This window comes from Coregonus clupeaformis, chromosome 12 (assembly GCF_020615455.1).
Source record: "Coregonus clupeaformis isolate EN_2021a chromosome 12, ASM2061545v1, whole genome shotgun sequence".
NCBI classification, from domain to species: Eukaryota; Metazoa; Chordata; class Actinopteri; order Salmoniformes; family Salmonidae; genus Coregonus; species Coregonus clupeaformis.
In genome coordinates, this window is record NC_059203.1 from 2,035,853 (window position 1) to 2,046,725 (window position 10,873).

At 42.3% G+C, this 10,873-nt stretch overlaps 1 long non-coding RNA gene across 1 annotated transcript; it reads left to right on the forward strand.

The window, feature by feature from the left end:
- Window positions 1-17: 17 nt before the first annotated feature.
- LOC121578606 lies at window positions 18-8,840 on the forward strand. Its single transcript, XR_006002789.2, has 3 exons — window positions 18-323; window positions 7,746-8,142; window positions 8,380-8,840. It is a non-coding gene; the product is annotated as an uncharacterized LOC121578606 (long non-coding RNA).
- Window positions 8,841-10,873: the final 2,033 nt, after the last annotated feature.

Consider the following 10,873-nt stretch of genomic DNA (forward strand, 5'->3'; position numbering starts at 1 on the left):
TCTCTCTCTCTCTCTCTCTCACACACACACACACACACACAGTCTGTAAATATGTAAATACATTCTAAGATATCTAGGCCTACATCTCTCTAGAGTGCAGTAAAAAATGTTTATCATTAATATTATCATCAACAACTGACTCAATTCAGAAACACACACAAACACACACGTATGCACACCCTCTCTCTTTCTCTCCTTTTCTGTAGTCTCTGGTAGCCAAGGCGTTGGGTGGTGGTCAGAGTGAAGAGGATGGGGGGAGGATTCAGAGGAAAGGAGAGCAGGTCCACCACCCTGTCCAGTGTGGTGTCTGTGGCCGCTCAAAAGTAAGAAGACAGACAGACACGCATGCAAGCGCGCACACACACACACACCCAAACACACACACACACACACACATTCTACTGAAACCGTCTATATGTGTGTGTGGGTGGGTATATGAGTTTGTGTGTGTGTGTGTTATGTCAGGTTGAAGAGGCCAGTGAAGGGCTCTATTTTCATATAATCTGATCAAAGCAACAGCTGCGCTAATGCTGTTTAGCAAACTTCAGGCGTTTACATTTGTTGGATGACATGAAAATACATTGTAAAAAGTAATTAGTTGTGCTAAGTAATTTTTTTTGTGGGAAACCTGTTGCCTAAAACCATTTTAGTAACCCAACTCAAAGTATGTCAGTGCCAATACTTACAGTTGAAGTCGGAAGTTTACATACACCTTAGCCAAATACATTTAAACTCCGTTTTTTACAATTCCTGACATTTAATCCTAGTAAAAATTCCCTGTCTTAGGTCAGTTAGGATCACCACTTTATTTTAAGAATGTGAAATGTCAGAATAATAGTAGAGAGAATTATTTATTTAAGCTTTTATTTCTTTCATCACGTTCCCAGTGGGTCAGACGTTTACATACACCCAATTAAGATTTGGTAGCATTGCCTTTAAATTGTTTAACTTGGATCAAACGTTTCGGGTAGCCTTCCACAAGCTTCCCACAATAAGTTGGGTGAATTTTGGCCTATTCCTCCTGACATAGCTGTTGTAACTGAGTCAGGTTTGTAGGCCTCCTTGCTCGCACACGCTTTTTCAGTTCTGCCCACAAATGTTCTATAGGATTGAGGTCAGGGCTTTGCAATGGCCACTCCAATACCTTGACTTTGTCGTCCTTAAGCCATTTTGCCACAACTTTGGAAGGATGCTTGGGGTCATTGTTCATTTGGAAGACCCATTTGCGACCAAGCTTTAACTTCCTGACTGATGTCTTGAGATGTTGGTTCAATATATCCACATAATTTTCCTTCCTCATGATGCCATCTATTTTGTGAAGTGCACCAGTCCCTCCTGCAGCAAAGCACCCCCACAGCATGATGCTGCCACCCCCGTGCTTCACGGTTGGGATGGTGTTCTTCGGCTTGCCCCTTTTCCTCCAAACATAAAGATGGTCATTATGGCCAAACAGTTCTATTTTTGTTTCATCAGACCAGAGGACAGTTCACCAAAAAGTATGATCTCTGTGCAATTGCCAACCATAGTCTGGCTTTTTTATGGCGGTTTTGGAGCAGTGGCTTCTTCCTTGCTGAGCGGCCTTTCAGGTTATGTCGATATAGGACTCGTTTTACTGTGGATATTGACACTTTTGTACCTGTTTCCTCTAGCATCTTCACAAGGTCCTTTGCTGTTGTTCTGGGATTGATTTGCACTTTTCGCACCAAAGTACGTTTATCTCTAGGAGACAGAACGCGTCTCCTTCCTGAGCGGTATGACGGCTGTGTGGTCCCACAGTGTTTATACTTGCGTGCTATTGTTTGTACAGATGAACGTGTTACCTTCAGGCATTTGTAAATTGCCTATCACAAGCTTCTAAAGCCATGACATCATTTTCTGGAATTTCCCAAGCTGTTTAAAGGCACAGTCATCTTAGTGTATGTAAATCTCTGACCCACTGGAATTGTGATACAGTGAATTATAAGTGAAATAATCTGTCTGTAGATGTCCTAACCGACTTGCCAAAACTATAGTTTGTTAACAAGAAATTTGTGGAGTGGTTGAAAAACTAGTTTTAATGACGCCAACCTAAGTGTATGTAAACTTCCGACTTCAACTGTATGTTAATAAAGTGACATCACTGCCCATATGGTTGTCTTTCTAAGTTGCAAATATTTAACTGTTCTGTGTTTATTAACTTGTTGACACTAAATTTAGTGTCACTACACTTAGACTACAGTATGTGGACATGTACAGTGCCTTGCAAAAGTATTCATCCCCCTTGGAGTTTTTCCTATTTTGTTGCATTACAACCTGTAATTTAAATTGATTTTTACTTGGATTTCATGTAATGGACATACACAGAATCGTCAAAATTGGTGAAGTGAAATTAAAAAAATTACTTGTTTAAAAATATTCTAAAAAAGAAATAACGGAAAAGTGGTGTGTGCTCATGTATTCACCCCCTTTGCTATGAAGCCCCTAAATAAGATCTGGTGCAACCAATTACCTTCAAAAGTCACATAATTAGTTAAATAAAGTCCACCTTTGTGCAATCTAAGTGTCACATGATCTCAGTATATATACACCTGTTCTGAAAGGCCCCAGAGTCTGCAACACCACTAAGCAAGGGGTACCACCAAGCAAGCGGCACCATGAAGACCAAGGAGCTCTCCAAACAGGTCAGGGACAAAGTTGTGGAGAAGTACAGATCAGGGTTGGGTTATAAAAAAATATCCGAAACTTTGAACATCCCACGGAGCACCATTAAATCCATTAATAAAAAATTGAAAGAATATGGCACCACAACAAACCTGCCAAGAGAGGGCCGCCCACCAAAACTCACGGACCAGCCAAGGAGGGCATTAATCAGAGAGGCAACAAAGAGACCAAAGATAACCCTGAAGGAGCTGAAAAGCTCCACAGCGGAGATTGGAGTATCTGTTCATAGGACCACTTTAAGACATACACTCCACAGAGCTGGGCTTTACGGAAGAGGGGCCAGAAAAAAGCCATTGCTTAAAGAAAAAAATAAGCAAACACGTTTGGTGTTCGCCAAAAGGCATGTGGGAGACTCCCCAAACATATGGAAGAAGGTACTCTGGTCAGATGAGACTAAAATTGAGCTTTTTGGCCATCAAGGAAAATGCTATGTCTGGGGCAAACCCAACACCTCTCATCACCCCGAGAACACCATCCCCACAGTGAAGCACGGTGGTGGCAGCATTATGCTGTGGGGATGTTTTTCTTCGGCAGGGACTGGGAAACTGGTCAGTATTGAAGAAATGGTGGATGGCGCTAAATACAGGGAAATTCTTGAGGGAAACCTGTTTCAGTCCTCCTAGAGATTTGAGACTGGGACGGAGGTTCACCTTCCAGCCGGACAATGACCCTTTTATTTCATAGATTTTTTTTATTTAACCTTTATTTAACCAGGTAAGCCAGTTGAGATCAAGTTCTCATTTACAACTGCGACCTGGCCAAGATAAAGCAAAGCAGTGCGATAAAAACAACAACACAGAGTTACATATGGAATAAACAAAACGTCCCCTCAACGTGACCAAGACAAAGGAGATGATTGTGGACTACAGGTAAAAAAAGAGGACTGAGCACGCCCCCATTCTCATCGACGGGGCTGTAGTGGAACAGGTTGAGAGCTTCAAGTTCCTTGGTGTCCACATCACCAACGAACTATCATGGTCCAAACACACCAAGACAGTCGTGAAGAGGGCACGACAAAGCCTATTCCCCCTCAGGAGACTGAAAAGATTTGGCATGGGTCCTCAGATCCTCAAAAAATTCTACAGCTGCACCATTGAGAGCATCCTGACTGGTTGCATCACCACCTGGTATGGCAACTGCTTGGCCTCCGACCGCAAGGCAATACAGAGGGTAGTGCGTATGGCCCAGTACATCACTGGGGCCAAGCTTCCTGCCATCCAGGACCTCTATACCAGGCGGTGTCAGAGGAAGGCCCTCAACATTGTCAAAGACTCCAGCCACACTAGTCATAGACTGTTCTCCCTGCTACCGCACGGCAAGCGGTACCGGAGTGCCAAGTCTAGGTCCAAAAGACGTCTCAGCAGCTTCTACCCCCAAGCCATAAGACTCCTGAACAGCTAATCATGGCTACCCGGACTATTTGCACTGCCCCCCCCACCCCATCCTTTTTACGCTGCTGCTACTCTGTTAAGTATTTATGCATAGTCACTTTAACTCTACCCACATGTACATATTACTTCAACTATCTCAACTAGCCGGTGCCCCCGCACATTGACTCTGCACCGGTACCCCCCTGTATATATAGCCTCCCTACTGTTATTTTATTTTACTTCTGCTCTTTTTTCTCAACACTTTTTTTGTTGTTGTTTTATTTTTACTTTTTTTGTTTAAAATAAATGCACTGTTGGTTAAGGGCTGTAAGTAAGCATTTCACTGTAATGTCTGCACCTGTTGTATTCGGCGCATGTGACCAATAAAATTTCATTTGATTTGATTTGATTTGATTTGATTTGCATAACCAGAGTGCATAGCGGAGAAGGTACGGTGGGATTCAAAATGGTCGGTGATCTGTTTGTTAACTTGGCTTTCAAATACTTTCGAAAGGCAGGGCAGGATGGATATAGGTCTGTAACAGTTTGGATCTAGAGTGTCACCCCCTTTGAAGAGGGGGATGACCGCGGCAGCTTTCCTATCTCTGGGGATCTCAGACGATACGAAAGAGAGGGGGGGGGGGGCATGGGCAAGTTGCAGCGGAAGGTGCAGAGCTGGTGGCTGGGGTAGGGGTAGCCAGGTGGAAAGCATAGCCAGCTGTAGCAAAATGCTTATTGAATGCTTATTGAACCCTAAGCATACTGCTATCATTTCATTTTCATTTCAGTCATTTAGCAGACGCTCTTATCCAGAGCGACTTGCAATTAGTGAGTGCATACATTTTTCATACTGGCCCCCCGTGCTAAAGCAACACTCGAGTGGTTTAAGGGGAAACATTTAAATGTCTTGGAATGGCCTTGTCAAAGCCCAGACCTCAATCCAATTGAGAATCTGTGGTGTGACTTAAAGATTGCTGTACACCAGCGGAACCCATCCAACTTGAAGGAGCTGGAGCAGTTTTGCCTTGAAGAATGGGCAAAAATCTCAGTGGCTAGATATAGAGACATACCCCAAGAGACTTGCAGCTGTAATTGCTGCAAAAGGTGGCTCTACAAAGTATTGACTTTGGGGGGGTGAATAGTTATGCACGCTCAAGTTTTCTGTTTTTTTGTCTTATTTCTTGTTTGTTTCACCCAAAGATATTTTGCATCTTCAAAGTGGTAGGCATGTTGTGTAAATCAAATGATACAAACCCCCAAAAAATCTATTTTAATTCCAGGTTGTAAGGCAACAAAATAGGAGACATGCCAAGAGGGGTGAATACTTTCGCAAGCCATTGTAGTTATGAACGCAGCATAACAATGTGAGTGTGGGGTAGATGGGTGCTGAAAAGATGTGGGATATTAATTGGTAATCTAAATGTGATCCTTTAACTTCTTCTTGAACAGGAAACCACTCACAGTATAGTAAACCACTGAATATCATTAAATTATGTGTTTTGTTGGATTGTTCTTTTGTTTGTTTGTTCTCTTCTGGATTGATTTAATAATGCTGCTCAAATCAAAGTGTTTTCTTCATATGCACAGGATGCAGCGGGATGTAAATGGTACAATGACATTATTATTTCACCCTGGAGCAAAGACTAGAACTTATAACCTTCAATAAATATATATTTAATACATATTAAATACAAGTATAGTATACAGTACACCCCCCTGTGTGGTTCCTATCTCTCTCTGTGTGTGTGTGTGTGTCTGTGTCTGTGTGTGTAGGTGTGTATGTGTGTGTGTGTGTGTGTGTGTGTGTGTGTGTGTGTGTGTGTGTGTGTGTGTTTGACACAGCGTGTCACTGCCAACTCTTATTAGCAGCTAGGCACCGAGAAACAGTGGTTTAACTGTGAGAAGTGTTGTTCACAGAGACACAGTGGTTTAACTGTGCACAGTATTGTTCACAGAGACACAGTGGCTTAACTGTGAGCAGTGTGGTTCACATAAACACAGTGGTTTTAACTGTGAGAAGTGTTGTTGACCGAGAAATAGTGGTTTTAACTGTGAGAGGAGGTTTAACTGTGAGAAGTGTTGTTGACAGAGAATCAATGGTTTTAACTGTGAGAAGTGTTGTCCACAGAGACACAGTGGTTTCATAAAAAAACAGTTGAGCTGACAGTTTTGCGCTGTGGTTTAACCTATTCCACATCCCGTAACTGATGCAAGCAGTAGAATCAGATTTAAAAAATAGATTAAAATACACCTTATGGAACAGCGGGACTGTGAAAAGACACACAGGCACAGACAGACGCTTACACATACACATGATAAGACACACACTCTACACACACGTACACATGGCTGTTGTATTGTAGATATGTGGTAGTAGAGTAATGGCCTGAGGGAACACACTTAATGTGTTATGAAAAGTGTTATGAAATGTAATGTCATGTATTATTTGAAATTGTATATAACTGCCTTAACGTTGCTGGACCCCAGGAAGAGTAGCTGCTGCCTTGGCAGCAGCTAATGGGGATCGTTAATAAATACAAATACAAATAAATACAAATTAGTGATAGTCAAAATCGGTTAAATTTGTCAGCATCTAAATCAACATTTGGGCCATTTAAACAGCGTGCATCCCTCCTATAGACAAGGGGAGACGGGCTTTGTAAAGGGCTCAATTTTGTCGTTCTGCGCATATACAATGTGTCTGCCTCCAACGTAAAACAAATGTTTAACTTCCACACAAAATTACTTCTTTACTTATTTTAGGTTTAAGGAAGTGTGTAGGTTGCATTCTTTATCATAGAGCTATGTAAGTTATGTATTTAGATCCGCCTGCTCGAGACAAATTCAGCGATTGCTTTGCCATGTCTGTGCCGTGAAGCAGTTGCGCTGGATAAATGTTTTTCTAAGGACCGCCCCTTTGACGTAACGTTGCAGTGAAGTGATATAAATGGATGTCATGATGCAGGTCACCACCAGAGGGAGGCAAATACAAGTGTATTCGACAGAGGACGTTTAAATGGTCCTAGGAAGCTCTGGATGGCTGTCTTCTGACTTAAGGCGGCCGCATGCTTCCCAACCGAAACAGTTTGGTACAGTTTGTGCATATATTATGACAACATTTTGTTCGTTTTTGTTCGTTTTTGAGTTTGGCTATGGTTTTGTTGGCAGTTCGGGCACACAAAATGTTTTCTCACCGACGTTCGGAAGCCGAAATCTATCTGTGATTGGTCAACTGTAGGGGTGACGCTGTAAGGATGGGGTATGCTGTTGTATTTTCTATTGTAGTTGATGAGTAGCCATGTTTTGCTAACAAGAGCTAGCACTAGCTACTTGGCTGGCTAGTGGCTAGCTAACCTAGCAGCATTCTTGTGCAAGGAAAGCAAGCCAACCAAGTAAACTAAAGATCTTTACAATTGTTTTATCAAACAATTTTGTCATAGAAAGAAAATCATAAGCTTCCCACATCGGTAACACCAAAGTCAAAGTTTGGTAGCAAGGTCCAGCTAGTCAAAATGTTGCAAACGTTTGTGCAGAGTTGAGTAGCTAGGCCAGGCCTACTCAACTCTGCTAAAATGTTTGCAACATTATATACTGTAGTCTCGGTTAATGATAATTGATGTTCGTTAATGTTTTGGATATGTGTTCTAAATAGCCCTCTACTATTTTCTTTTCAAGGCACAAACACCAGTGAATGGAGACAGCACCTGGTTTTGTTCTCTGCGCCCCAGCACTGCCTGTTCACCGGCCCCAAGCACTGCCTCTGCCCCCAGTATTGACTGGTGATCGGCCCCCAGCCCATCTCCCGTACCGAGATGCAGTGCAGAATTAGAAACAATCTCCATGCAGGACCTGGGAAGCTCTATCCTGTGCCCACCTCTAAGACCTACTCCACTGGCTTGTTCCTCAGCGATGCCACAGAGCAGCAGCAGTAGTGGCAGGGGTGTGAGGAGAAGGGAGAAAAGAGCTGCAGACTCAGCCCTTGACACATCACTCACAAAGGCATTGCAAATGATTGAAGCCATATCTCAAGATCTGGGGAACGTCATGCACCGACCACCAGCTTGTCCCGGACGTAAATAAATACAAATATTTTCAGACTCTCCTCCTTTACTCTGATCCCCATTTTCCTCTCTTCTGTTGGCCTTTCTCCACCTCTCCTCACCATGCACACTGCTCTCCAGACTCTCCTAATGTCCCCCCTCCTCTCCTCACCATGCACACTGCTCTCCAGACTCTCCTAATGTCCCCCCTCCTCTCCTCACCATGCACACTGCTCTCCAGACTCTCCTAATGTCCCCCCTCTTCACAGGGTCCTGGCACCTATAGCTGATTTCATGGATGAACTCTTGCCAAAACTCCGGGAGGAATTCGATCACCAGCTGCATGAGTTCATGCATGACTTCACGAAGAGGACATGGACCGAACGACTGGGACCACAGTGAAATTAACTTGTTCTGTTGTTGTTCAGACATCTCAGGAGTCAGACACTAGACACTTTCATTTTAGTCCATTGACACTTTTGTTATCTACATGTCTGTTCATAAGACATGGTTCTACTATTGATCAGTAATATTTATATTGCTCATAAATATTTGTATCTACACTCTTGACATTTTATTTTTGAACCTTTTGTTTACATGTCTGTTCATAGCAGACACTGTTGTACTATTGTTCAGAAATATTTGTAACTACACTCTGACACTTACATTTTATTCCATAGAAACTTGTTTACATGTCAGTTCTCAGCAGACACTTTTGTATTGTGGTTTATTTTCAGAAGCAAAAATAAAAGGTTTATTTGTGTGCTGAAAAAGCTCTGTTGGCATTTCTTCATGTCAATACAAGGTGTTTCAATGCATTCTATTTGAACATCAAGTGCTGACAATGTAGAGAAGAGCTGTGTGCCACAGACTGACAATGTAGAGAAGAGCTGTGTGCCACAGACTTTCTTCTACTGGTGGTGTACGTAGTTCAGTCTAATCTAAATTACTGCACACTGAGACGTCGCAGAATCAGGTTTTATTTTAGTAACAAGATTAAAACTCTACTGGTTCACAGTGCACAAAGAACTGAGTCTTTGCGTCCATCAATAATTCTCATCCTTGCAGCCATGAGGCTGAATGCATTCTCTGACAATGAGAGAGGCAGTTCCAGGTACGCCCAGGTTTATTGAGATGGACCCCTGTGAATGAGAGGTAACAAGAGAATTCCAGATACACACACATATATATAGTACCAGTCAAAAGTTTGGACACACCTACTCATTCAAGGGTTTTTATTTGTACTATTTTCTACGTTGTAGAATAATAGTGAAGACATCAAAACTATGAAATAACACATATGCAATCATGTAGTTACCAAAGTAGTGTTAAACAAATCAAATATATTTTAGACTTTAAATTCTTCAAAGCAGCCACCCTTTGCCTTTTACATTTTAGTCATTTAGCAGATGCTCTTATCCAGAGCGACTTACAATTAGTGAGTGTATACATTTTCATACTTTTACATAAGTAATCAGACCTTTTACTCAGTACTTTGTTGAAGCACCTATGGCAGGTTGTGGTTGTCCTTCTGGAAGGTTCTCCCATCTCCACAGAGGAACTGTGGAGTTCTGTCAGAGTGACCATCGGGTTCTTGGTCACCTCCCTGACCAAGGCCCTTCTCCACCGATTCTCAGTTTGGCCGGGTGGCCACCTCTAGGAAGAGTCTTGGTGGTTCCAAACGTCTTCCATTTAAGAATGATGGAAGCCACTGTGTTCTTGGGGACCTTCAACGCTGCAGAAATGTTTTGGTACCCTTTCCCAGATCTGTGCCTCGACACAATCCTGTCTCTGAGCTCTATGGACAATTCCTTCGACCTCATGGCTTGGTTTTTGCTCTGACATGCACTGTCAACTGTGGGACCTTATATAGACAGGTGTGTGCCTTTCCAAATAATGTCCAATCAATTGAATGTACCACAGGTGGACTCCAATCAAGTTGTAGAAACATCTCAAGGAGGATCAATGGAAACATGATGCACCTGAGCTCAATTTCGAGTCTCATAGCAAAGGCTCTGAATAACAGTTCACAATATTATATTTCTAGCAACCACAGCTAAAAAACCCTTAGAGGTAATGTGCTGAAACGCGTTGGTTTTAAAGCTACAAATCTCAAATGAAACAATAACAAAGCGGTCACCCCACCTCTGTTTTGGTAAAAAGCTGATGGATGGGCCTGGAGAAATGTAACCACTCTCAAATTCATAGACAGAGCTATGGATGCAAGGACTGACCATGTATGATATCAAAATGATAGTTTTAACCATGTTTTGTGGCTATACAATGTTTGTTTGTTCTGATGGGGTACGACAGTTGAACTAAGCTCATGAGGCATTTATACATTTAAGTCCAAAAATGGGATGTAGCAACTAAGGATTCCAGCTTTAATAAAAATAAAAATGCATTTCTGATATCTACTTCCGTTGTCTTCTAAGAGTGTCTGAATAAGCTCATGTCTGCAGCTTGCTCCTCTATTCATGCACCTTGGATGGAGAGCGAGGTCATGACAGTCTTTTTCCTAGGCACTGCAGCCAGTTTTGTAAAATACGTAGGTTTTCTTTTGTGCAGCATTTCAATCAATGTAGAGGTATCTGGCAGAGTGAGCTCTCTTTCTTTTACTCTTTAGTGACACAGACTGTCGTAAGATGAACTTGCCACTTGGTGGGAGCATTGGCACAGCAAATAGGCTTTTAAGAGTTCCAACAGAGAGTTCCACAAGCAGAGTCAGTACAAAAAAAAGTATGACTATTGGAAAGTTCCTTC